The sequence below is a fragment of the Melanotaenia boesemani genome, chromosome 12, assembly GCF_017639745.1.
Source record: "Melanotaenia boesemani isolate fMelBoe1 chromosome 12, fMelBoe1.pri, whole genome shotgun sequence".
NCBI lineage: Eukaryota > Metazoa > Chordata > Actinopteri > Atheriniformes > Melanotaeniidae > Melanotaenia > Melanotaenia boesemani.
In genome coordinates, this window is record NC_055693.1 from 35,771,669 (window position 1) to 35,780,531 (window position 8,863).

The 8,863-nt window shown below is 43.0% G+C and overlaps 1 long non-coding RNA gene across 1 annotated transcript in view; it reads left to right on the plus strand.

The window, feature by feature from the left end:
- The first annotated feature begins 1,303 nt into the window (after positions 1-1,303).
- LOC121649790 overlaps positions 1,304-8,863 on the plus strand; it is a 19,648-nt gene continuing 12,088 nt past the window's right edge. Inside the window, exon 1 of the long non-coding RNA XR_006012173.1 lies at positions 1,304-1,316. This is a non-coding gene — a long non-coding RNA (uncharacterized LOC121649790). The remainder of the gene's footprint in view (positions 1,317-8,863) is intronic.

Below are 8,863 nucleotides of genomic sequence, written 5' to 3' on the forward strand. Positions count from 1 at the left end.
CTGGGATAATTCTGGTTCTGTACTAGGGCTAACTCTTGTTCTGGTGCTGTACTGGAGGTAATTCTGGTTCTGTTTCATTACTGGCGATAACTCTAGTTCTGGTTCTGTACTGGGGATGACTCTGGTTCTGTGCTGGGGATGACTCTGGTTCTGTGCTGGGGATGACTCTGGTTCTGTGCTGGGGATGACTCTGGTTCTGTGCTGGGGATGACTCTGGTTCTGTGCTGGGGATGACTCTGGTTCTGTGCTAGGGATGACTCTGGTTCTGTACTAGGGATAACTCTGGTTCTGTGCTGGGGATAACTTTGGTTCTGTACTGGGGATGACTCTGGTTCTGTACTAGGGATGACTCTGGTTCTGTACTAGGGATAACTTTGGTTCTGTACTAGGGATGACTCTGGTTCTGTACTGGGGATGACTCTGGAGCTGACTGTCCAGTAAAGATGCTGCACCAGGTGCTGAACATTATGGGTGACTCTCCACATCCTCTACACAACACAGTGAAGAAACAATGGAGTGAGTTTAGTGTGAGGCCTCGTCAAGTCCAAAGTAAGACAGAAAGATACCGGAGATCATTCAAGTCATTATCTTCTTTAGATCAATTTTTGTTGTTTTTTTTTTAATTAATAAAAAAAAACTACTACAACATACAAATTCCACTCTGGCATAAATAAAGCATTTTTAATTTAATTTTTATTTCATGACAGCAGACACATTTGGGGCTTATTTTGATGAAATCAGGTGAATTATATACTCTGCTGCTCTCACCACCATCACTATACTCTGATGGAATCACAAGCCTGCCATTATTGTTCAAGGCAAGATGCTGGTGGCTCTCTACAGATGATGTTGGTACAGCATCATTTACCAAGCTGGTTGGAACACATCACATAGATGCTTTAGAAGAACCTGCTGGACAACAAATCGTTAAGGAGAATCGATGCAAGCATTGTCTACCAGGCCTCCATTGTGGGAAGTTAGCTGTGGTCACATGCAATGGCTGAAATGTTGGCAAATGGAGATGGAAGCTCTTCAGCAGCTTCAGGAGAGGACATCTCGACTGTAGTCAGGGACAAATGTTTATAAGAAAAAAAAGAAAAAGAAGAAGAAGACCCCTTACCTTACCCTGGTGAGGTCTGTTCAGGGGTCCTAGAGTGGAGGGTCTGTCAGGTATTTGAACCTTGGATTGAGGAGAGGAGCAGTTTTTTGTTGTGAACGTGGAGCAGTGGACCAGCTCTACTTGGCAACACTGCCCAGATCGTGCTGCATCTGCAAACAGCTGCGGGCCGAAATGTAGTCATTTAGCTGCTGACAGGGTATCTTCATTTAATGAGTAATGTGTTAGAGTATTAGTTACTGACAAAAGTAATTATTATTATTATTACTATTATTATTATTATTATTACATCCTCACACACTCTGATTTTATTTTGTTTTCCTCTTAGATTCCATTACTACACTACAGTGAACTACAAACTTTAAATTAATATTCATAATGCTAAATTCTGTTTTTATACTTGTAAATATTGTTTTTTGTTTGTTTGTTTGTTTGTTTGTTTTTTAGTTTGTTTTAGTTTGTTTTGTTTTTTAGCACCTCCACCCCAAAGCAAATTCCTTATCTGTGCAACTTTTCTTGCCAGTAAAGTGCAAGTCTGATTATAATAGCAGGAGTATTTCTTCATGTTGTTGTCAGAAGAACACGGACTAAAATGTAAATCTTTACCTGGTTTAGAGTCAGACTCCAGCACAGGTGAGCTCAGATGCAACCAATTAACTCAGACTGATCCAGATTCAGGAACCAAACTGGGAAAACCGTAAAGCAACACATTACCAGCAAACCGTAAATAAGCGCTGCATATAAAACAGGAAAATGTTTTTTGTTTTAAAAGTGTCGGATGGTCCTGCGAGGGCAGATCTTTCCTGTTAGACGGGGTGTGTGAGGTATTTTTAGTTTGTATTTGGGTGAGAAACGTCTCATCTGATCCAGATGTTCGGAGCTGGTAGGAGATCACACAGAGGCTCATCCTGACCAACAGGTCAAGATGCCTGTATACTGTCCTCAGCTGAAGACAGAAACAGGTTAAGCTCCGCCCACCCCCCCAGTCTGCAATTAGCCACACAGTCACATGACTGACCTCTCCTTTCGTTCACAGACAAAGGGAACTGAAAGAAAATCTGTTTCTTGCAGCTGTAATGACTGCCATCTGGGAGTTGTTGGCTCCAGGTTCACCACCAAGAAGGTCCGTAAACCTGCACATGCACCTTCAGGAGCCGGTGGGGCCCACGGACACTGATGGGGCTTCATGAGCTGTTTCATTTCACCTTTGCTTAAAGATTGTGATTTGGTAATCAGGAAGTGGAATATGAACAAACACGGACAGAAAACAGTAGGGACAGTCTCATGGTCACGCAGAAAAAGGTGTGTGAAAGCTGCAGGCTAATTACACAGTCTAGCTCCCCACTAATCAAAGTCCATACCTGTTACAGACGATGTGCTCCTCCATATATCAACACAGACTCCATGGTTAACACTTTTATGAGGCGTTCAGCCAGACATGCTGGTGATGAAGAGCAACTGCTGCTGAGTGGGAGCTCACACGCTGGAAATGCACCTGCAGCAAGTTAATCCGTCAGTGTCTGGACCGGTTTATACAGACCAGCTGTGTGGCTCCTCGCTCCGGAGGGTCCCCTGCAGGAGCAGCATATTCCCACTCAGGCTGGAATCAGGCGGATGATAAATAGGCGTGGAATAAAGGTGGCTATTCAGCCTTGCTTAAAGCATGTAAACAACTGCTTGTGGGTGAGGGATGAGTGGAAATTATGTATTCCTCTCTCCACCTACAGTAGAATCATCCATGTGGGGGCCACATCTGCTGCTTCTCAGATCACACTGGGTTCCCAACATCTCTGATGTATAGTATTGTTTGTGTTTGTTCTGTAAGTCATTATTCCTCCGCGATGTGGTACAGCAGGAGCTGGAGGTAGTTCATTTTTACCTCTCATTACTGGAGCTGATCACAAGTGGATTAGCTCCGCCTCCGTTATCAGCTGAGATCTACTTTCTCTTCAAACTGTCCCCACACGCCTCTGAGGAGAATGTTCATTCCTTTCTAACAGACGGTGAAGCGTAGTGTACAGTTCTGCTGCTACACAGATGATACTCAGCTCTACTTATCCATGAAGCTGATCAAACCAATCAGACTGTTAGATTACAAAGACGTCTTGAAGACATGAAGACCTGGATGACTGAATTTTCTGAGGTTGTTGTCTTTAGACCTGAGGACCTCAGGAAGACTGTGTAGCTATGAAACTACTCTGGATGGTTTTTACCTTGGCTTCCAGTACTACAGTGAGGAAACATGGAGTTATTCTGGACCAGGATCTGTCCTTGGACTCACATATAAAACAGGTTTCTAGGACCACCTTCTTCCAGCAACGTAATATTCCCAGAATGAGCAGCATCCTATCTCGGAGTGATGCAGGAAAACTGGTCCATGGATCTGTTCCTCCCAAGATGCTGCATGGAGAGTTCTGAAGAGGACCAGAGATCATTTTCCTCCAGTTTATCTTCTCTTTATCGGCTTGAATGATTTTTCCATCACAGCTTCAGTGTCAGACTGCAGGCTTACAGGAGCTTCTACAAGTAGAACGGGAGGCAGAACCTTTAGTTGCTAAATCCCCCTTTGTAGAACCAGCTCCCAGTTTGGCAGAAGGTCTTCCTTCCTGGTTCTGGTTCTGATGGAGGTTTACCTTCCTGGTTCTAGTTCTGATGGAGGTTTTTCTTCCTGGTTACGGTCCTGATGGGGGTTTTCCTTCCTGGTTCTGGTCCTGATGGAGGTCTTCCTTCCTGGTTCTGGTTTTGATGGAGGTTTTCCTTCCTGGTTCTCGTCTTGATGGAGCTTTTCCTTCCTGGTTCTGGTTCTGATGGAGATTTTCTTTCCTGGTTCTGGTCCTGATGGAGGTTTTCCTTCCTGGTTCTGCTTCTGGTTCTGATGGAGGTTTTCCTTCCTGGTTCTGGTTCTGATGGAGATTTTCTTTCCTGGTTCTGGTCCTGATGGAGGTTTTCCTTCCTGGTTCTGCTTCTGGTTCTGATGGAGGTTTTCCTTCCTGGTTCTGGTTCTGATGGAGGTTTTCCTTCCTGTTTTCGGTTTAGATGGGTGTTTTCCTTCCTGGTTCTGATGAAGGTTTTCCTTCCCAGTTCTGATGGAGGCTTTCCTTCCTTGTACTGGTTCTGGCGTTGATGGAAGTTTTCCTTCTTGGTTTTCGTTCTGATGAAGGTTTACCGTCCTGGTTCTAGTTCTGATGGAGGTTTTTCTTCCTGGTTCTAGTTCTGATGGAGGTTTTTCTTCCTGGTTCTGGTCCTGATGGAGGTCTTCCTTCCTGGTTCTGGTTCTGATGAAGGTTTACCTTCCTGGTTCTAGTTCTGATGGAGGTTTTTCTTCCTGGTTCTAGTTCTGATGGAGGTTTTTCTTCCTGGTTTCGGTCCTGATGGGGGTTTTCCGTCCTGGTTCTGGTCCTGATGGAGGTCTTCCTTCCTGGTTCTGCTTCTGGTTCTGATGGAGGTTTTCCTTCCTGGTTCTGGTTCTGATGGAGATTTTCTTTCCTGGTTCTGGTCCTGATGGATGTTTTCCTTCCTGGTTCTGCTTCTGGTTCTGATGGAGGTTTTCCTTCCTGGTTCTGGTTCTGATGGAGGTTTTCCTTCCTGTTTTCGGTTTAGATGGGTGTTTTCCTTCCTGGTTCTGATGAAGGTTTTCCTTCCCAGTTCTGATGGAGGCTTTCCTTCCTTGTACTGGTTCTGGCGTTGATGGAAGTTTTCCTTCTTGGTTTTCGTTCTGATGAAGGTTTTACCGTCCTGGTTCTAGTTCTGATGGAGGTTTTTTCTTCCTGGTTCTAGTTCTGATGGAGGTTTTTTCTTCCTGGTTCTGGTCCTGATGGAGGTCTTCCTTCCTGGTTCTGGTTCTGATGAAGGTTTACCTTCCTGGTTCTAGTTTCTGATGGAGGTTTTTTCTTCCTGGTTCTAGTTCTGATGGAGGTTTTTCTTCCTGGTTTCGGTCCTGATGGGGGTTTTCCGTCCTGGTTCTGGTCCTGATGGAGGTCTTCCTTCCTGGTTCTGGTTCTGATGAAGGTTTACCTTCCCTGGTTTCTAGTTCTGATGGAGGTTTTTCTTCCTGGTTTTCGGTCCTGATGGGGGTTTTCCGTCCTGGTTCTGGTCCTGATGGAGGTCTTCCTTCCTGGTTCTGGTTCTGATGGAGGAGTACCTTCCTGGTTCTAGTTCTGATGGAGGTTTTTCTTCCTGGTTTCGGTCCTGATGGGGGTTTTCCTTCCTGGTTCTGGTCCTGATGGAGGTCTTCCTTCCTGGTTCTGGTTTTGATAGAGGTTTTTCATCCTGGTTCTCGTCTTGATGGAGGTTTTTCCTTCCTGGCTCAAATTCTGGTTCTGATGGAGGTTTTCCTTCCTGGTTTCTGGTTCTGATGGAGATTTTCCTTCCCTGTTTCGATCTTGATGGAGGTTTTCCTTCGGGTTCTGGTTCTGGTTCTGATGAAGGTTTTCCTTCCTGGTTTCGATCTTGATGGAGGTTTTCCTAAGTGGTTCTGGTTCTGATTGAGGTTTTCGTTCCTGGTTCCACGTCTCCTGTGAACAGCGTGCATCCTTTCATCAGGTACAAATATGATCCGATGTAATTTCCCAACATGATGCAGGTTTATTGTTGTTCAGGAGACACACACACAGACTCCTGCTGCAACACCTTTGTTATATGACAGAAACCTCCTGACACACATCACAAACTGCCACGTAGGTCCAGCAGATTTCTTCAGACAGACATCATCTTTAAGGCTCAGTTAAAAAAGCAGATTTCAATCTTTTATCAACAAAGTTTGCCTTGATCAAGGAATTAAATCTAATTTGTTTCAGACGTTTCTATTTGTTTAGTTATAAGGGAAATGTGGAAGAAGGGTTTGCTTCTTTTCATTGAGTGGTACAAAATGTTCAGGAAAAGTTTGTAAAGTAAAAACATTTAACATATAAAATATTTGATTCATTTCTAGAAGACAATGGTCCATCATATTATTGACTTTATAAATAAAGAAATAAATTATCCTCTCATGTTCCTCTGATTAAATGCTCTGAACAGAACAAGGTTTTTTACATAAAGACTAATCTTATCTATCGCTTTTACACAACAGGAAGCCATTTTATTTTTTCCAGCTGTGACGTTGGAAACAGAGAAATTAGGAAAATCACCCTGTTTGACGTTTTCAGCTTCACATCCTCATGAAGACAGAAAGAAGCTGGAAGAAATTATGTAAATGAGCAGCTGTTTGTTTCTCTGATGTCTTGCTTAGTTCTGTTGGTTCACATATTAATCAAATTATTGTTGTTTTTTCTATGTTGAGTTTTGCGAAATAGGAAAGCCCCCAAAATCCTCGTGCTCCTGTAAAAATAAGCTGTGAGTAAATAAATAAATAAATACATAAAATTCTGATTCAGCTCGGATTCAGTCCAGATTCAACCAGAATTCAGTCAAGATTTAGCCAGGATTCAGTCAGGATTCAACCAGGTTTGAACCATGATTCAGTCAGGATTAGGTCAGGATTCATTCAGGATTCAACGAGGATCGAGTCAAGATTCAGTCAGGAATCAGCAAAGATCGAGTCAGGATTTAGTCAGGAATCCGCCAGCTTTGAACCTTGATTCAGTCAGGATTAAGTCAGGATTCAACTAGGATCCAGCCATGATTCAGCCAGGATTGAACCAATTTTCCGGCAGTGTGCAGTCAGGATTTAGTCAGGAATCAGCCAGACTTCAGCTACGCTTCAGTGACGATTCCACTAGGATTCAGCCAGGATTCAGTCAGGACTGAACCAGGATTCAGTCATGATTCATCCAGGATTCACTCAGGATTCAGCAAAGACTGAATCATAATTCAGTCAGTATTGAAACAGAATTCAGTCAGGATTCAGCCAGGATTCAACCAAGATATAGTAAGTATTCAGCCAGGATTAATCCAGGATTCAGTAAGAATTCAACCAGGATTCAGTCAGGATTCAGTAAGTATTCAACCAGGATTCAGTCTGGATTCAATGGAGATATATTCATGATTGAACCAGGACTGATCCAGGATTTGGTCAGAATTCAACCAGGATTCAGTCAAAATTCAGTCATGATTCAGTCAAGATTCACTCAGGGTTCAGACCTGATTGAATGAAGAGTCTGTCAGGATTCAGCCAGGACTGAACCAGGATTCAGTTAGGATTTGGCTATGATTTCAGTCAGGATTAAGTCAGTATTCGATCAGGATTCAGTCAAGATTCAGCTAGCATGCAGCCAGGATTCATTCAGGATTCAATCGGGATTGAACAAGGATTCAGTCAGGATTCAATCAGGACTGAACAATGATTCAGTCAAGATTCAGCCAGGATTCAGAAGGTATTCAACCAGGATTTCAGTAAGGATTCAGTTAGGATTCATTAAGGATTTCAACCAAGATATAGTCATGATTGAACAAGGATTGATCCAGGATTCAGTCAGAATTTAAACTAGGATTCAACCCAGATTCAGTCAGGATTCAGTAAGAATTCAACCAGGATTCAATCAAGAAATGTAGTCATGATTCAGTCAAGATTCAGTCTGGATTCAGTCAGGATTTGGTCAGGATTCAACTAGGATTCAGTAAGTATTCAACCAGGATTCAACCATGATTCAGTCTGGATTCAGTCAGGATCACAATTGATCCAGGATTCAGTCAGAATTAAACTAGAATTCAACCAGGATTCAGTCAGGATTCAGTAAGGATTTGGTCAGGATTCCACTAAGATTCAGTAAGGATTCAAACAGGATTCAGTCAGGATTCTGTCAGAATCAGTAAACTATTCAACCATGATTCGGTCTGGATTCGGTCTGGATTCAGTCAGGATTCATTAAGGATTCAGTCTGGATTCTATCAGGAGTCAGTAATTATTCAACCAGGATTCAACCATGATTCGGTCTGGATTCTAGTAAGGATTCAGTCAGGATTCAATAAGGATTCAGTCAAGATTCAGCCAAGATTCAGTCAGGATTTCAACCAGGATTCAACCACGATATAGTCATGATTGAACCAGGATTGGTCAAGGATTCAGCCAGATTTAAACTAGAATTCAACAAGGATTAAGTCAGGATTCAACCAGGATCCAGTCAGTATTCAACAAGCATTCAGTCATTATTAAGTCAGGATTTTATCAGGATCCAGTCAGTATTCAACAAGCATTCAGTCATTATTAAGTCAGGATTTTATTCAGGATTAAGTCAGGATTCAACAAGCATTCAGTCATTATTAAGTCAGGATTTATTCAGCAAACAGCCTGGCTTCAGTCAGGATTCAGCCAGGATCCAGTCAGGATTCAACAAGCATTCAGTCATTATTAAGTTAGGATTTATTCAGGATCTAGTCAAGATTCAACCAGGTTTTTTAAACAGGATTCAGCCAGGATTGAACCAAGATTCAGGCAGGATTGAACCAGGATTTACTGCAAGGGGCAGTGGTAGCCTAGTGGTTACAGAGGCTTGGGTCTGAGAAGTTGGGTTCAAGTCCCCAGGCTGGCAATTGTGGGCCCCTGATCAAGGCCCTCAAACCTGGCGCTGGAATCTCGGCCGCACCCTGCTAGCAGCTCAGATGGGTTTAAATGCAGAGAAAGAATTTCCCAGCTTTGGGATTTATAAAGTATAAAACAAGTCAGGATTCAGTTAGAAATGGTTTGGACCCACAGAAGTAGACCGTCAGACAGGTGTTTCCCATCAGAGTGGTCAGATCAGTGCAGGAATGAACTCCGTGCTGTTTTTTACATGTTTGTCTTTCCAGAATAATCAGATCAGGGCGAAGCTA